The sequence below is a fragment of the Zea mays genome, chromosome 3 (assembly GCF_902167145.1).
Source record: "Zea mays cultivar B73 chromosome 3, Zm-B73-REFERENCE-NAM-5.0, whole genome shotgun sequence".
Taxonomy (NCBI): Eukaryota; Viridiplantae; Streptophyta; class Magnoliopsida; order Poales; family Poaceae; genus Zea; species Zea mays.
Genome location: NC_050098.1, coordinates 111,435,414 through 111,453,828, shown reverse-complemented (window position 1 = coordinate 111,453,828; position 18,415 = coordinate 111,435,414). Strand labels below are relative to the sequence as shown.

General features: G+C 42.0%; 1 pseudogene; it reads right to left on the bottom strand.

The window, feature by feature from the left end:
- Positions 1-5,813: 5,813 nt before the first annotated feature.
- Positions 5,814-8,391, bottom strand: LOC103652043 (quinone oxidoreductase PIG3-like; annotated as a pseudogene).
- Positions 8,392-18,415: the final 10,024 nt, after the last annotated feature.

Below are 18,415 nucleotides of genomic sequence, written 5' to 3'. Positions count from 1 at the left end.
GATCAAGGTGCATGCTATGTAAAAAAATCTTTAATGTTGTTGCAGTCAAAACAAAAGATAAAAAGGCATGCACCACAAAATACACAATTTATAACATTAACGACAACAATAACTAGGCAACCAACCAAATTCTCCTACAACAATATTTGATTTGCAAGATATTTTTTAATATAGAAAAAGAACAATTACTATACATACCACTGCTAAGTAGAAATGCAGCAGTTGCACCAATTGTTGCTCTAATGGAATCAACAACAAACCCTGTTGGCAATCCAAAGAAATAGCCCCCAAGCTGGTAAAAGAACTACAACAACATAAAAATGTGATCTAACATAAGGTCTCTTAAAAGAGGAAAAGATCAAGTCTTGTAAAAATGGGAAAATGTTGTTTGGTGTATTGTGTTGTACCCACTCGGGCTGCAGCTCCCACAAAGTATATTACTCCATTATACAAGGAGGTCCTTTTACATTGAACTGTTTACACCAACACTCCCCCTCAAGATGGGCTAAATATATTCAACATTCCCATCTTGCTACATGCCAATTCATTATCTTTAGGACCTAGACCTTTTGTGAGACTATCTGCTAACTGATTACGAGACTTAATATACTTTAACTTCAAAATCCCAGCATCAATCTTCTCCTTGATGAAGAACCTATCAATCTCCACATGTTTCATGCGGTCAAACTGGACTGCATTATTTGCTATATTGATCGCTGCTACATTATCACAATGAAGTAACATAGTCTCGTTTTTCAACACCCGAAGCTCCTTCAGAAGATCTTTCAACCACATCATCTCACATAGAGCTAAAGCCATCGCTCTATGTTCGGCTTCTGCAGTAGACCGAGACACTACAGCTTGTTTCTTGCTTCTCCATGAAACAAGATTACCTCCCACAAACACACAGTATCCAGATGTGGATCTCCGATCATCTCTACTGCTTGCCCAATCAGCATAACAGTAACCCACCAGATTCAGGTGTTGATTCGCTCTAAACCACAACCCCTTACCAGGGGTTCCCTTCAGGTATCTCAGAATTTGATAGACCACCTCCATATGTCTTGTTCTAGGATCATGCATATACCTACTCACCACACTCACTGCATAAGCAATGTCCGGTCTCGTATGACAAAGGTATATCAACCGACCCACTATCCTCTGATATCTTTCTTGATTCACAGGGTCACCTGACTCGGCACAAGTTTGGTGATTTTTATCAATGGGTGAGCCACATGGACGGCACCCAAGCATTCCTGTCTCTGTCAATAGATCAAGAACATACTTCCTTTGAGAGAGAATGATTCCTTTAGACGAGCTAGCAATCTCAATCCCAAGAAAGTAATGAAGTGGTCCAAGATCCTTTACCTCAAAGGCTCCACTTAGTTTTTTCTTCAGTTTCTTGATCTCCTCCACATCATCTCCGGTGATCACTATGTCATCAACATAGACAGCCAGGATAGTGATACAAGAGCCTTGATGTTTGTAGAAGACCGTGTGATCTCCATTACATTGATAGTAGCCCATATCACAAATTGCTCGCCTGAATCTATCAAACCATGCACGTGGTGATTGCTTCAGGCCATAGAGTGATTTCTTAAGTCTACACACTTTTCCAACAGTCTGTTCATTTGCAAACCCAGGTGGAATTTCCATATAGACCTCTTCCTGTAGGTCACCATGAAGAAATGCATTCTTCACATCCAACTGATGAAGTGGCCAACCAAAATTGGCCGCACATGAGATTAAGGTCCTCACCGTGCCCATTTTTGCCACAGGTGTGAAGGTCTCATCATAGTCAATCCCATATGTCTGACTATATCCTTTCGCCACCAGTCTCGCTTTGTACCTGTCAACCTTTCCTTCTAGAGTCTGCTTTACTGTGAAGACCCACTTGCATCCCACCGCCGTCTTTCCTTCTGGAAGATGAAAAAGTTCCCATGTCTTGTTCTTTTGAAGGGCAAACAACTCTTCTTTCATGGCATCCTTCCACTTTGGATCCTGTTTAGCACACCTCCAATCTTTCGGGATAGACACAGTTTGTAATGATGCAATGAAGGTTCTATATGCAGAAGAGACACTAGAGTATGAGACATACTTAGCAATGTCATGTTCATAACAATAACGAGAAGGAGGTTTCCCAGCATTTATTCTAGGTTCTCTTCTTTGTGCAAGAGGTAACTCTTCATGTTCAGGGATGGGAGAAACAGAGATTGGAGAGATATTACTAGTTAGATCTGGAGAGGAGTCTGAAGAGAGATATGGGACTGGAGCTTCAACTTGTTCGGGTTGTGGTTGCTCCTCCTGCTTCTTAGTCCTCTTCCGATAGTATACTATAGGTTGCTTCCCATGTTTTTCATTCACTTGTCTTCCAATGGAACAATCAGGTTGCTCCCCATGTTTCTCATTCAACTTCCCTACCGTGGAACATGGGATAGACCCAACAATCACCGCCTCATCATCCTCTATCTCCTCCTGAATGTTCATAGTTGGATCACCATGGTCCCCTCTACCTTCATCATTACTTAGTATCTCCGTAGTCATCCCTTCCTCCATTTCTGGTGGAATCATACCTCCAACAATTACCCCTCCTGAAGCTCCATTAGCCTCATCACTACCGCGACCACAACCATCCTGGCCACTATCATCCTCCCCCTCTCTACTCTATCTTCCATCAACCGGAGAGAAGTCATCCATGATTTGTTCTAGATTAACTTTCTTTGTGTAGTATGGGTCTTCCTCTCGAAATGTCACATCCATACTCACAAATAATCGCCTACCAATAGGATCCCAACACTTGTATCGTTTCTGAGTAGATGCATAACCCACAAAAATGCACTTGACTGCTTGAGGATCCAACTTGCTCACCATAGGTCGATGATATTTTACAAAGCAGACACAACCAAAGACCTTGGGTGGAACTCGAAAGTCACTCTTTCCCAACAGAAGCTCAGTAGGTGATTTCATATCAAGTATTCTTGAGGGCATTCGATTGATGAGGTATGTGGCTGTCATTACTGCCTCACTCCACAGATACTTGGGCACATTCATCTGAAACATGAGAGATCTTGCTACCTCCAACAAATGACGATTTTTTCGCTCTGCTACACCATTCTGAGGTGGAGTTCCAGCACAAGTTGTTTGGTGAATAATCCCTTGACCTGACATATATGATCTAAATTCATTATTCACATACTCTGTTCCATTATCAGTCCTAATAATTCGAATCCTTGCATTAAACTGATTAGAAACCAGTTTATGGAAGTCTTGAAAGCATTTTAACACCTCATTCTTATGCTTAAGTATATAGATCCAAGTCATACGAGTGTAACAATCAATAAAAGTGACGAACCACTTTGCACCATTCACAGAAGTGACTGAACAAGGACCCCAAACATCTGAGTGTATTAGAATAAACGGTTCACAACTGCGAAGACCAATACTAGGATAGTTGGATCTAGTATGCTTGCCAAGTTCACATGCATCACATACAAGCCTACTCTTGTCCATTCCCTTAAACATCATAGGGTACAATCGACTTAAGTTCTCAAAAGATATATGTCCTAACCGACGATGAAGTAGCAGAATCTCCTTCACATCCCCTTTAGCAGTTGCTTTCAAAGCTGATTCCTCATGACTGATGAACCATAACCCATTATGCCTGACTCCAGTCCCAATCTTTCTCCCAGTCCTCCTCTCCTGAAAGACACAAGAGGTTTCATCAAATGTTATTGTGCACTTGAATTGATCAATGATTGAACTCACATAAAGGAGATTGACTGGAAAAGATGGAACATGCAGGACTGATGACAAGCTCAGAGATGGTGTACACTCTATGGACCCTATACCATGGATTTGTTGGGATGTACCATCAGCAATTTGAACCGACTCAGAATGTGTATAAGGAGTGTATGTTTTGAAAGAAGTGGACATGCCGGTCACATGCTTTGATGCTCCTGAATCTATGACCCAATCTATGCGATGCCTACATGAGGATGCAAAAACTTGTGCCTGAGTACCTTCGCCCATGTGGGCATAGTTGGCAAAGTTACCAAAGTTGTTGGTGGCTTGTTCAACAGGTACAGTGAGGCACTCAGAAGACTTGCCCTTCTGCCATTGCTCCCACTGTTTAACTTGTTCCCCAGTTAGAGTAACAGAGGGACTCTCTTCAGTGGTAGCTATGTTGGCCCTAGAACCACCACGACCTCGACCTCCTCCATGACTACCATGACCTCTTCCATAACTCCCACAAGAACCCCATCGACCTCCACGAGATCATCCTCGGCCACCATTTCCTCTAGGATTAGGACAATTGTAACTTAGGTGTCCCTTTTCCCCACAATTATAGCATTCTCGATCCTCGATTGCAGTATAGACCGGTTTCACATGATTATCATTAGCCATCATTCGAAGTCTGCTCTCTTCATCAATCATGGCTGACACAGCCTCATCCATGGTAGGAAGACTCTCCTGGTGACAAAAGGCAGCTCTCCTACTCTTAAACTCAGGATCCAGATTCTTTAAGAAGTGGGTCACTCTCCTGTCCTCTACCCACTTATGAACAATGTGTGCATCCTGTGGACAAACCATTTGGAGAGGGGCATAGTGATCTAGTTCTCCCCATAAGTACTGAAGCTCACTAGCATATTGCTCCACTGGTCTCCCTGCTTGTTTCACCACATCTGCCTTATTCTGAATCTCCATCATCACCACCACATTCCCCCTCCGAGAGTATATGCTACTCAAGGTCTGCCATATCTGTGATGCAGTGCGCATAGCTTCCACCCTCTTGCTAACAGTGGGAGACATAGATGCCAATAACCATGCCACTATCACAGAGTTTGTTGTATGCCAAGTTCTCCATTCAGTGCCAAGCTTATCAACCGGCTCAACACAGGTCTCCTCCAAGTAGTGCTCCACTCCCTTGCCTCCTAAGAGGACACGCACTCTCCTCGACCAGCTCAAGTAATTTTTGCTGCCCTCTAGCTTCACATCGTTTGGCACAAGTTCTAACTTTAACTCAGATGGGTTTGTATTGGCCTTGGCACCAATCAACCCCAACCCCATAAGCTCCTGGATCATAATCCTCATCTCACTCTTTGTAATCCCACCTGAACCACCACCAATTGTTCCCTTCGTTGCAGCCTCTTCTTCCCTTCTCTTGAGATCCATCTCTTCTGTACTCATCTTCACAGAAGCACTGAATCAAGCAGCTATACAACAAGCACCGGTAAACACAACTTCCAATAACAACAGCACTGTAGCCACACCAACCAGCAGCACTACAGCCACACCAACTCCTTCTGGCTGCCTCTTCTTACCGCACTAGCTCCTCCTCTTACTGCACCACGACAGCAATTTCTAGTTGTCCGCCTCCTCCTCTGACCTGAGCCGCGGCCACCACTCGAGACAGCAGGGCAGCAGCGGCACCCACGGGGCAGCAACAGTGCCCAGCAGCAACAGGCCGACGTTGTGCCAGCAAAGACCGTGGTGACGGCGGACCGGTCCGGTGGCGGGTTCTGCGACGAGTTGTGCGGTGCGGGAGCAGCCGCCTCCTTGCTAGCTGCTGACGCGCTCCGGGGCCGGTGGACGGCCGAGAGCAGCCGCCTCCTCCCAACTGTCGACGCACTCGCCGACGTGCTCCGGGGCCGATGGACGACCTTCTCCTCCCTCAGGCGTGCGAGCTCGAGCTCGAGCTCCAATGGCAGCACCGACGGTAGGGGAGGCTAACCCTAGCTCCGAATACCATGTTGTTTGGTGTATTGTGTTGTACCCACTCGGGTTGCAGCTCCCACAAAGTATATTACTCCATTATACAAGGAGGTCCTTTTACATTGAACTATTTACACCAACAGAAAACAACAATCTCATTTATTGTAAGTTAATGCTGGAACAGCTAAGACTGTCAGAAGGATGTAAGCGAGGGCTTGCCTAAAATATGGATCCAGATGACCAAGTGTGATCGAAATAATTTTAGGGGCCATAGGTGCAGTCATGGGAGTGGCAGTATCTTGCCGATATGGGTGCTAGCATCCATCAACCTATGAGCCTCAGCAGCTTCACATAACAGAAACGTCGTATAAATCACCGACTTCACCTTGCCAACGGCGACATCAGGCCACACGTTCTTTTCCACCTCACTAACAATCTCTGCTTTATTAGAAATGCATCTGTTGCGCAGTCCAGCAGCTGCACACAGTCATGGAAAAATATCAAATAAAAAAACTATGTGAAAATTTTAATCAAGTGCTAAAATAGGAGTGGCATTTAGGAACGTAGAGGTTGGTTGCTATTGCCTATACGCCGATAAAACATACTGACCAACAAACTGACATAAAAATTCATACTGAGCAATGAGCATCAAGGAAAATGTAATGTATGATGTTATTGCCTATAGTCTTGTGCAACTAAAATACCTTGTATGGTGAAACGATGTGCAAGCACAGCTTGCAGGTTCACTTCAGCTACTATGCTCCTTGGAAACCAATGGTGAGAAGTCTACCATCAACACCTAAGCTGTTCAGATTGTGCTGGCGATATGGTCCTCCAATATTATCTAGAATCGCATCAACACCTGTTAGTGAGATTTCCAGATTACAGTTAGGGATGTTGCACTATTTGATGATAATGCTGCCAAAAACCGAGTGCATCAAAGTAGTTCCTACAAGGAGGAATGCTACTAATGAACTACCAGCATCCATATACCAGTAATTGCATGCCTTCATATGACAACTCCAACCCCTTAAATACAATGTAAGAGACAAAAGATAATCAGGTGGGATATTATATGGTATACCCTTTCCATTGGTTTCCTGATTGATATGTTCAACAAAGTCTTCAGTTTTGTAGTTAATGCAACATATTCAAACATCGGTAGCATAGTAAAACAACTGTACCATAAACAATTTTTTGACAGGTCACTGAACATACTGCATGTCAATTTGATTGCAAATTTGGTGTCCTCCACACAGTACATCAAAAGAAGGAAGTTTCACCAGTAAAAGTTGTACCTAGGCCTTAACCAACCATTGATTGAGTACCATCGACGGGAGGATTAATTAGTTGATTGTGGTTGTCTAAATCATCAGCATGCATAACCTACAATATCAATAGCAGTTGATTAAATAAACTTCTTTGCTATTATATGAAATGGCACAAAATTATTTAATGGCAAGTAATAGATATAATCTATGGTGACCAAGCGACTGGATCGGTGATGGTTTCTTGACATTTAGGTTCTCTGCACATGTCATTGTTCACGACACAAACTCCAACTATTTGAGCAACAACAGCAACATTCATTTTAATCATAGCAACTTCAACAAATTACTGTCATTGCTTGTCTCGTGCAGCATAGTACTTGTGTTTCAGGACATATGTGGCCAAGAACATATCTATGTGACCCTCTACAAAATCAATGACCTATCATTAGGTAGAGCTAAAGAAAGACTAACATTCAAAAATCGCAATTTTCTAATCTAGTGAAAGCAAGATAGTTATAGGCATCCTAGCCCCTATGCTGCTAGGCATCAGACCTACATGAAGCGTACAATAGCTGAAATATCTAAAAAAATGTCACCAAGGCAAGTTTAGGCAAAAGAGCACTGGAGAGTAGAAGGAAAGAGAGCACTCCATATTAAAGAATGAAAAAGGCAGAGGCTTCATGCCTCTAGGGAATGCGTGGCAGTAGAAGTTTCCAACATCGAAGAAGAGACCCAACGGCAACGCGGCAACGGCAATGGAGAGGCCGAGTCAGGGAGCAGTTTCCGTAGCACACCGTCGTGGGCACCAAGGCTGAATGTAGCGGTGTGGGCCCCTCGATTGCGGGCGCGGCGGGAGTAGCCGCCTAGGGTATGGGCGGGGGTTCTACGCTTCGGGAGCCTCTTAGCTCGCGTGGAGGCGAGGAACTGGACGGAGAGGCGAGCAATGGTACGGTGGCGAGCGATCGTCTCAGGAGCACCGCGGCCGGAGGGAGCTGCCACATCCGAGTCTCGGGTGTGGCGGTGGATACATTGGAGTAGATCTTGTCGCACTTCTGTTTTCGGACATCCTTGTCGTCGTCCACGGAGGGGCTCGCCACGACGTCGATGGTCCCCAACCGAGGTAGAGGCGTAGAGCCGCAGAGCTTGTCGCGTCGGTGTGGTGCTTGGGTTTACCATTTATCCTCGCGCGTGCTAGAGAAGGAGGAGCGGATCTAGCGGAGTGAAGAGAACGTGGAGGGAGCATGCAGGAGCAGTTGCGAGGGAGAGATTGCGGGAACGGTTGTGAGAGGGAGAGTGTGTCTTCCCTCTTCCGTGCGACGGTCGACGGGCAGGGAGGGTGGTCCCGGTGTTGCTCCTGGAGCTCCACGATGCGGTGCGGTACGCGCGGGCAGCGGGGCTGGTGCTCCATCTCCGCACCAGGGGGCACACGTCTCCTACACCACCGAGGACCGCAGCGCGTTCGCCATCGACGACCTCATGGTGCTCGACCGCGTTCGCGTCGAGGTGGGCCGCTGCACCGTGTGGGTGCAGTCCGACGCCATGCTGGAGCAAGCGTACTGCGCCATGGCGGCGGCGAGCGCGGTGCTCGCGTTCTCCGTGGGGTCATGCTCGCTCGGGCAAGCACATCGCCGGTGGAGGGTTCTTGTAACCGGAGAGGCGGAGACGTAGGCGAAGGGCGATGGCTCAACGAAAGGGCGATGCGGCAGGTCCTGGACTCCGATGCCTCGTTTGGGACTCCATCTCCATTGTGAGCAGGCATAGGTTTGAGATTCGAGTTTGGCATGATACAGAGAAGGATGGCAACGAGGCACACGGAATGGGGGCGGAGGAGCAATCTTCTCTGGGATGCCACGTGGAGAGGAGGCAGGGGCGAACCGCTAGGGAAGGCCGGAAGGGCGTTAACTCCAAAAGTTACGAGGACCCTAAATAAGGGCAACGACTACTATCCAAGCAGTCCTTCTATGTAAGCGTGCATAGCAGTCTTTCTATGTAAGCGTGCATAGCAAACAAACCATCTGATCCATTAGATCCAATCGTAGGCCACATTTAATACTTAAACCCTTCCACTACCAGCTCAATAATCTTTATAAAAAAACCACTAACAAACTATGGTTATATCTGTGGTTGGATCGTAATCTAATGGATCAGATGGTTTGCTTGCACGCTTGCATAGAAGGACTGCTTGCATAGCAGTCGTTGCCCTAAATAAGTTTTTTTAGAAACACAAAAACATGTCTCCAACATTTCCTCTAAGAGTGGGTTTGGTTTAGCAATGGGAAAGAATAGAAGGGCTACATTCCAATTTTCTGAATGTTTGGTTTCTAACAAAAATAAGAGTGGAGCGGCTCTGGATCTCTATATGAAATTTTACTATAAGTAGTTGGAACACTCCCGCTCCATAAAAACGATAGGATGCAAGCGCTCTCTCGAACGTGAGCGCTCTCCTTCCTCTCCTCTCCTCTACACCCATATAGTTCTCGAACCAAACAAAGAATGAAACGGCTTCGCTATTTTTATTCTTCAAACAAACAAAAAATGAAACGACTTTGTTCTTTTTGCCAAACGCGGAATAGAACGGCTCCATTCTCAAATACTGGAATGGAGCCACTCTATTCTATTAGACTCTCCAACCAAACACACCCTAAAGTGCTCTCAACTTTTTTATAACTCTTAAAACTCTCGCATTTGTAGCTACAAATAGAGGTTTTTAGGCTCCCAGAAACAATCTAACGCTTTAAGGGATCTGTTTGAGAAAGGATTAAAATCTACCCACTAATTTTTTAGATGTTCATTAAAACTGATTTTCTTGAGTCATTTTCAGGAGTCATTTTTAGAGGAGTGGGGGTGGGGCCATGGGAGCGGGCGCGAGTGAAGGGAGAGGGAGGGAACGGGGAATGGGAAAAGCAGAACAACGCATAGGAACGAAAATGGCAGGACAAGGAATGATAGAACATGGAATGACAACATATCCGTTGCTACCTTAATAAGTAGTAGAAATTTAATATGTATGACAAAATTATTTTTGTACATAAATTGTTTGACAGAAAAATGGGGATCAAAGGAAGAAATGTCAAAGCAGCCGTAAAAACCCATTTTCTAGAGATAGGGACACCCTGTTACCCAAACAACTCCTTCCACTTAGATTCAACTCCTTGTGAAGTCTGCTCCACCTGAAGTTGTGGAGTGGAGCAAAAAAATTTGGAGTTGGAGTTATAATAAATATGGCCTAAAACTCTGAGCGGAGCAACTCTGCTCTAGAATTTAGATTGATTTCTCATAACTAGTGACTGACGAGTAAATAACTTTGAACTTCATGTCTATGTTGCGTTTTTAGATATTTCTGAGTAGTAAAATAGATACTCCAAAAATTGTACTGCAACTATAAAAACTTTATGAAGTTTATAACTCTAGAGTTAAAATGTTTGGCAAGCTCTGACTAACTCTTCTTTTAGAGTTTTACTCTGTAGCTATGACAAAAACGCTCCTAAACTTACACACTTCACTTATTACTTATCTAGAGCCGGAAATAATTGCCCTCAAAGTTAGACATGAACTGTCGACGGTATTCTTTTCGAGACCAAATCACGAACTCGGACAAATTCATAAGCCAACTCGGACAAATTCATAAGCCATGAATGCGCAGAGCCTGTCAAAGGCACACACGAAGTTAATTTGTCGTCACCCGTTCATCACCCCAGCGATGATGATGAACGACATGTCCGTCTTTGTTAATAGTTTTCTATTGCATGGGAAAATAGTTAGGATAGTAAGTAGAGGTGGACTACTTGCCCATCTTTTTCTTCTGGTGTTTGAAATATTACGGGTAGATTTTTATATGCTATTCGTTTTCTCCATCTACATACTTTCACTGTCTTAACCATCTACTCCCTCTATTTTTTTATTTTTCGTATTTTAGTTTAAAAAATAAATTAACTGATGACAAATATTCGAGAATGGAGGTAGTATTTTTCTATAATTTTACTTATGATCTATGTTTAACAACCACGACCATCCCAAAATAGAGAAGCTCACATAGGGTAACCAAAAAATGTGACTCCGTATTTTTTTCATTGAACTTGAGAGAGACTAAATCTAGATATTTGCTGTGTAGTATTTATGCCAAAGTACCTTTTGGTGTAAATTGTGATGGGCAATTTAAAAATTACTTACTGGGAAACAGGGGCGAGAGAGTGTGGCAAGATATGGCATCAGCCATACCTTAATTTTCTAGTGAATTTAGCTCAAAATCACTATGTATAGTACCATAAGAACATAGAAGGAAAGTAATAAGTTTCGTTGCGAGAAACTTAGCATCGGCAGCTGGAGGAAAAACAGAAACACATGTACTTTACGAACAGGCCTTTGGCCTTTGCTTGGCATGTTAACAGTTGACTATAGCCTTCTTACTAGCTAGCTGGACTTGGAGCCAACCACATGAGTATGGTTTATGAGATGAGACTAGGACGATTTCACCAAATCGTCTTTATGGCTCCGGTGTCCATCGCTCAGTTATCTTTCAGTCTCCCACAATACCAAGGTCGCTCGTTCATCGCGAGGGCTGAGCCAGAGTCATGGCATCTTCGACGAGTCCATGATGGTAATGGCTGCGCAATGGGTCTCCTATCTATACCACTAAGCGAAAATCTTTGCTGTGTTTCGTCATACCTTAAATCTTTTCTGTCCTCCGCCACCGAAGGGAAAAGGGATATGTTTATGATGTCTAAGAATTAGGAATATCAAGCCTACTTTAGTCTTTGGATTGACATAGAATGTGCGGTTTAACTAATTTGTTAGAGAACAAACGTGATGAAAAATAATCTAGTTTTTTAGGAACGTACTGTGTCTTCAGAGCTAACGCTCAGTCGCTCACTTGCTGCCGCCTGCCCTCCTTGTTCGCGTGGCACATCACCGGATATTTCCTTATTTACAAACACGGTTCAAAACGGGTGTGATTAGGCTATCCACGTCATGTCTTTATTTATGCACCGTCCGATTTTTCATCTACGGTCCCTGTCTGCCCAAATGCTACAAGCCGTCGGAGCTCTGGTGCCTTTTCCCATTCCATACGGCTCTAGAAACTTCATCCGTATTCATTGTTTTTTGCCCACCAGTCCACCGCGCTCAACCTTTGCCTGGACGACATGGACAGCACCGCCCGCTCCGCCGCCTGTTCGTCCTAGCGTCCTGTGCCGCCACGACCTACAGGTACTTCTCATCCACGCTCCCTTCTCTGTTGTGCACTAGACATAGCTGCTGATCCGGTTCATCGCCATTTTTTTGACGGCTCCTTCGTTTTAGGGTTCCTGTTTTTTGACCAGCCGCGCACCGCCATTTTTTTTGACGCCTCCTTCGTTTTAGGGTTCCTGTTTTTATGACCGGCCACACTTTGATTTACAGTTTATTCGCTATCTCTATTTTAGAGTTTGAGTTTTCGCTAAACAATCATTGACTTCCATCACAAATCGTTTATAAATTTGCGTCTATCGCCTGTACAATTTTCCAGATGTTACTGTATACTCAAAGGTTTACGTTTTGCTTTCTCGGAGTCTAAGAAATTTTTTCGTACATTACAAAGCGCCTACGAGTGATCTTGTCAGTCTTCTGGGTTTCACTATTAAATAAAAAAATCTTTCTGATGGTTTAATGTGTTCCTCCGCTACACCCATTTTCATTGCAGCTTGCCTTTCGAAACACGTTGAGTAATACCTCTTCTTAAGGACTGCAACGACGAGGTAACTATCTCTTGTATTATTCCGTTTCTATTAAGGTATCATTAGTCGGCTGCATGTTATGCTTCGCTTAAATGTCAGCTTTATCTACTTCGCAATTAATGCTTTCATTTTAGATAAGGTCATGCTACAATATCTTTTTTGTGGGGGGGGGGATTTAGGTTTGAATCCTCTTCTTATGCAGTGCATTGAGTATTGAACGGACTTCACATTTAGATGTTCGGTTCTATTGTCAGCACTTTGTAACAAAAAATAGTGTGGTCGATTTAGACTCTAACGCTCTTCTTATATGCATTACAACTGCATCGACAAGCGATTTCAGACACAACAGCATGTCTTCTTATAACTCCTGCATGAAGACAACTTGCGTATTAGCATCATGTGTTTCCCAAATTAGCTCATAGAGATCTTCTGCCGTGTTTTTATTGAACCTTTTACTTACTCCCTCGAGTATGCCTGGCCTGTTCGGTGTGCCTATTTTTTTGGCATAACATCCCATATGATGCTTGACTGTTGACTCCTCACCGACCAACCACTAATGCTTTCGTATTATATATATTTGTTTCATAAAATATTTTTATATATCGAATACAACGATTATTTATTAGGCTCCTCTGTCCAACATTTAATTTCATCACAATTTATTCATATGCGGCATGCGACATATGCTCTGTATTTCTTTTTCCTTGCACATGGACCTTGATATTAACATTGTATTGTCAATATTTTGTATCAGTGTTCCTTCTCCTTTTTGAATCCCATTAGTAGCAGCAATATCACGTATCTACGGTTCATCTGAAGAGGTAATTAGCTCTTGCCTTCCGTTGTTCTACATTTCCGTGCAATTGTGTCATTGCATGTTTTGATACATGTACATCTGATTATATGTCTAAGTCATATAGTTAATTTACATAATCTTAGTAAATTGCAGATTGATAACATAGGCAGCGTATGCTGTTACGATAAAATTTTACAATCATAATTACAACGTGATATCCAAAATGGAGCATATTAATGCAAATAGCAGAAAAAAAGGAGTAAGTGCCTTAGAACTCTTCCATAGACTTTTTTCCCTTCCACCATACGGATTGTGATATGCTCATGGCACATTAAATGTAACAGATCATAGTAATGCATGTTGTGCCCCATCAGCTATACCTCCTGGCGAAGCTCGTCGTATGCGTAGGCATTTATTGAATGAACGAAGGTTATTATCCGCAGGTAGCATCATTACCAGATAATTTTTAAATAGAGTTTCCATAACTATCTAGTGATGATAAAGAGAATAAATTGTATTAGGTAATCGCATATCTGCTCAGCAGGCTCCGACATTGCAATGTGGTCACTTTGACACAGAATTTGTTAAAACACTCAAAGGTACAGTCGTATATATATCTAATCCATTAAACGTTTACATTACTAGGTATACTTCGCTATCTTTCCTAATTTGTTAAAAGTGGGGAATAAAAAAAATGTTATCATTCTCTATTTATATGTCGCTATCTTTCCTAAATTGTGCGCCAAAATGCAGCTTCATACCATTCTCGATCCTACTATGGAACACCATCATACCAGTGTAGTCACTGCTCTGCTCTTTTCTGGTATAACGAAAGAATAAGATCATCAGGTGGATCGCGCGCCATCGTGTACAACAATTGTTGTAAAAATGGCAAAGTCTGTCTTCCTCCTTATAGCCCTAGACCTGAGCCATTACTATCGTTAGCACGATTTGATGGAGATTCGATATCTAAGGCCTTCATGCAGAATATTCGGCAATACAACTGCTTGTTTGCATTTACATCCATGGGTGCTCAAGTTGATAGATCAATGAATGATGGCAACGGTCCACCCATTTTTAAGGTATGTGGTCAAGTGCACCATCGAATAGGATCATTACTACCGATGACTAATGAGCCTCCGAAGTTTCTTCAGCTTTACGTGTATGATACGGCACATGAGGTTAACAATCGAATACAATCGTTATCTAGTACTGATGCCCCTGTTTCTCCTATACGACCAGAAATTGTTCATGAATTGCTAAAGATGTTAGATGAGCACAATCCCTTTGCTAAAAAGTTTAGACTTGCTAGAGAAAGACTTAATGAACACACAAACGAAGAATTTATCATTAGAATTGTTGGAGCTAGAGAGGGAGATCCTGTGCAGTACAATATGCCAACAACTGATGATTTAGCCATGCTTGTTATTGGTGATTTCTCACTTGATACCTTTAAAAGAGACATTATCATAGAGACAAGGAATTCAGAATTGAGGCGCATTTCATCATTGCATCCAGCATATATGGCCCTTCAATATCCACTTCTATTCCCATATGGCGAACGTGGATTCCAAGTTGGTGTTGTGTATAGTGGTCTAGAGGCCAGGGAAACAAATTCAAGAACACATATGACCATGCAAGACTACTATTGCTATCAATTTCATTACAAATCTGGCCAACCAAATCCATTTCTGTCCTACGGGACATTGTCAAACCAAGCTAAGGTTGATGCTCGGGCCTGCATTGATGAGAATAGACTTACATACATTTTGCATAACCAGGATAGATTGCGAATAGAAAACTTGCAAGGTATATCAGATGCTGTTAGCAGAGGTTGCATAAATGGTGATGAAATGGGAAAAACAATTGTACTTCCAGCTTCACATATCGGTGGAAGACGATATATGATTCAAAATTATCATGATAACATAGCCATATGTAGAGTCCATGGGCCACCAGATTTTTTCATAACATTCACATGTAATGCAAAGTGGCCTGAAATTGTTGAAAGCCTTTATCACTCTGGCCAAAAAACTTCAGATGCACCCGATATTGCAGTAAGAATATTCCACATGAAGTTGGAGGAGTTGTTACAAGACATAAAATCCGGTAATATATTTGGTCCATGCAAAGCAGGTGCGGATACCGTTCTGCCATGTTTTCATGATTAAAAAGTTTTTTATCCCTCTATTTATTTTTTTCACATACGTGTCCACAAACATTACCTACAAATAACAACTTCATTTTTTAAAATTTTGGATAGTATGTTATTGATCATACTATGAGTACTGGCTTCGGTTTTGTACCTTATGTTTAGGCTAATTCCCTTAACATTGTGTTCATCAAATTCAGCATGATTGTTTGTCTAATATTGATCATACTGCTCATCAACTGGATTATTTGTTGTACTAAAAACATTGGTTTCATCCTTGTAATATGTTTTAAAAGGACCATTCCTATAGCATTGTGTTTTTTTCAATTGGGATTCAGACATAACTGTATGTGTAATACCGCCCATGCTGCTCATTCGCACATCTCTTTTACAAGTTGTTGTGATTAGCTTTGCGGAGCACATTTGTTGACATCTTTGTCCTTTGCTTCCTTGGTTCTTATGGCATTTAATTTTCCTTTGCTTGAAATTTATATTGCATAGTTCCTACTATAGCTTGTTAGTTGTAGTGAAATGGCCTTTTTTTGTTCCAGTGCAACCACCACACATAATATTCCTCCTTCGGGAAATAATCACATACACATAATATTCCAGTACACCCTTATTTTTGGCTGAAATTATTGCTTATATTGCTTGTGCACAAGTTTACTGTTAAAATTGATTGAACATACAAATCCTCGTCTTTTAAAAAAAGACTTATAGAACATTCACGTAAAGCTCATCATAGATTTCTTTTACAACAACAAAGATATGTTGCTACATACAATTAGTACTTACAAAAAAGAACATATTTTTGGTTAAATTATTGCTTATATTGCTTGTCCACAAGTTTATTATTTCGGTTAATTGAAGATATGCACCCTCTTATTTTTATAAGAGACTAAATAGTGGGCTTACAAAACATTCACAATAGATTTTTCATAGCTAATTCTAGAATTACAATGGAAAAATATTGTTTGCTTTATTGTCAGACATGGTTCCAGTAGTATCTTCCCTACTAATATATTGTTACTGTAGTGCACCTGCCACCTTAGTTATGAAAATTTTATCCTTTTTTCGATTCAACTTATTATTTGCCCTATGCAGTTTTGTACACAGTAGAGTTCCAGAAACGTGGATTGCCCCATGCACACATTATTTTCTGGGTTTCCACCAACACTACGCAACCAACTACTGAATTTATAGACTCTTTTATCACTGCTGAGATACCAGATCCAGGCATTGATCCCTTAGGATACGCTTTGATTGCGGAGCATATGGTTCATGGGCCATGTGGATCTTACAATCAGAACTCACCTTGCATGAAAAAGGGTCAATGTTCAAAACACTATCCCAAAAAATTTCAAAATGATACTGTAGTAGATACAAATGGATTTGTTGTCTACAAAAGATCGAAAAATAATAGATTTGTCATGAAGTCTAACATCAAACTAGATAACAGATGGATTGTTCCATATAACTTGACATTGCTCAAGAAATATCAAGCACACATCAATGTAGAATGGTGTAACAAAAGCATATTCATCAAATATGTGTTCAAGTATGTGACAAAAGTTCCGGACCGGAGCAAACTATACCTACAACGAGTTTTAGATGGTCAAGACACTCCTATTGATGAGGAGACAAACACAAGGAATGAGGTCAAAGAATACTTAGATGCTAGATTCATATGCCCATATGATTCATGTTGGAGAATTCTTGGTTACGAAATCCATAGGCACTTTCCTCCTGTTACTAGATTGCCAGTTCATTTGCCTAATGAGAATTACATTACATATCATGCCAGCGCCAACATGTCACAAATCTTGTCACAAGAATTTCTACGCCGAACAATGTTAACAGAGTGGTTTGTTGCTAACCAATTACATGAAAGTGCTAGGTCTCTAACTTACCCTGATTTTCCATCCGAGTGGAGGTGGGACGAAAAAAAAGATCATGGGAACTAAGACATAGACACGGTAACATAGGCCGCATACACTTTGTGCATCCATCTGCAGGGGAAAGATATTATCTTAGAATGCTTCTAATGGTTGCAAAAGGAGCCCAGAATTTTGAATCATTGCGAACATACAATAATGTTTTATACCCCAGCTTCAAAGAAACGTGTAGAGCTCATGGGCTCCTCGAGGATGACCAAGAGTGGTATAATGCCTTTGATGAGGCCGCTTCGTGGGCAACGTCCAGTCAACTTCGAGATCTATTTGTCACAATGCTTCTTTTTTGTGAAGTAGGTGATGAATTTACTTTCTTTGAAAAAGTATGGACGTTACTGGCTGATGATATTCAGTACAACGCGAGACAAATACTAAATCATCCAACTTATCAAATGAGTGATGACGCCCTAAAAAATCAGTTGATAGAAGAACTCACTACATTATTCAGCAGAAGAGGAAGTCGAATACAAGATTTCAATTTACTAACTAGATCTGACTCACTTTGTTTAGTGAATTCAAATCGCTTTATTGACGATGAACTATCATATGACATTTCCATTATGCAAACTGAGTCTGAAATGATGACATCAAGGTTAAATAATGACCAGTTGCACGCATTCAAGATTATTACAGAAACTGTTTTGGCAAACAAAGCAGGCTTCTATTTCGTGTCGGGTTATGGCGGTACAGGAAAACATATTTATGGAATTGCATCATAACATTCCTACGTAGTCGCAAACAAATAGTTCTATCTGTAGCTTCATCTGGTGTGGCCTCTTTACTTCTACCAGGAGGACGAACAGCACACTCTCGTTTCAAAA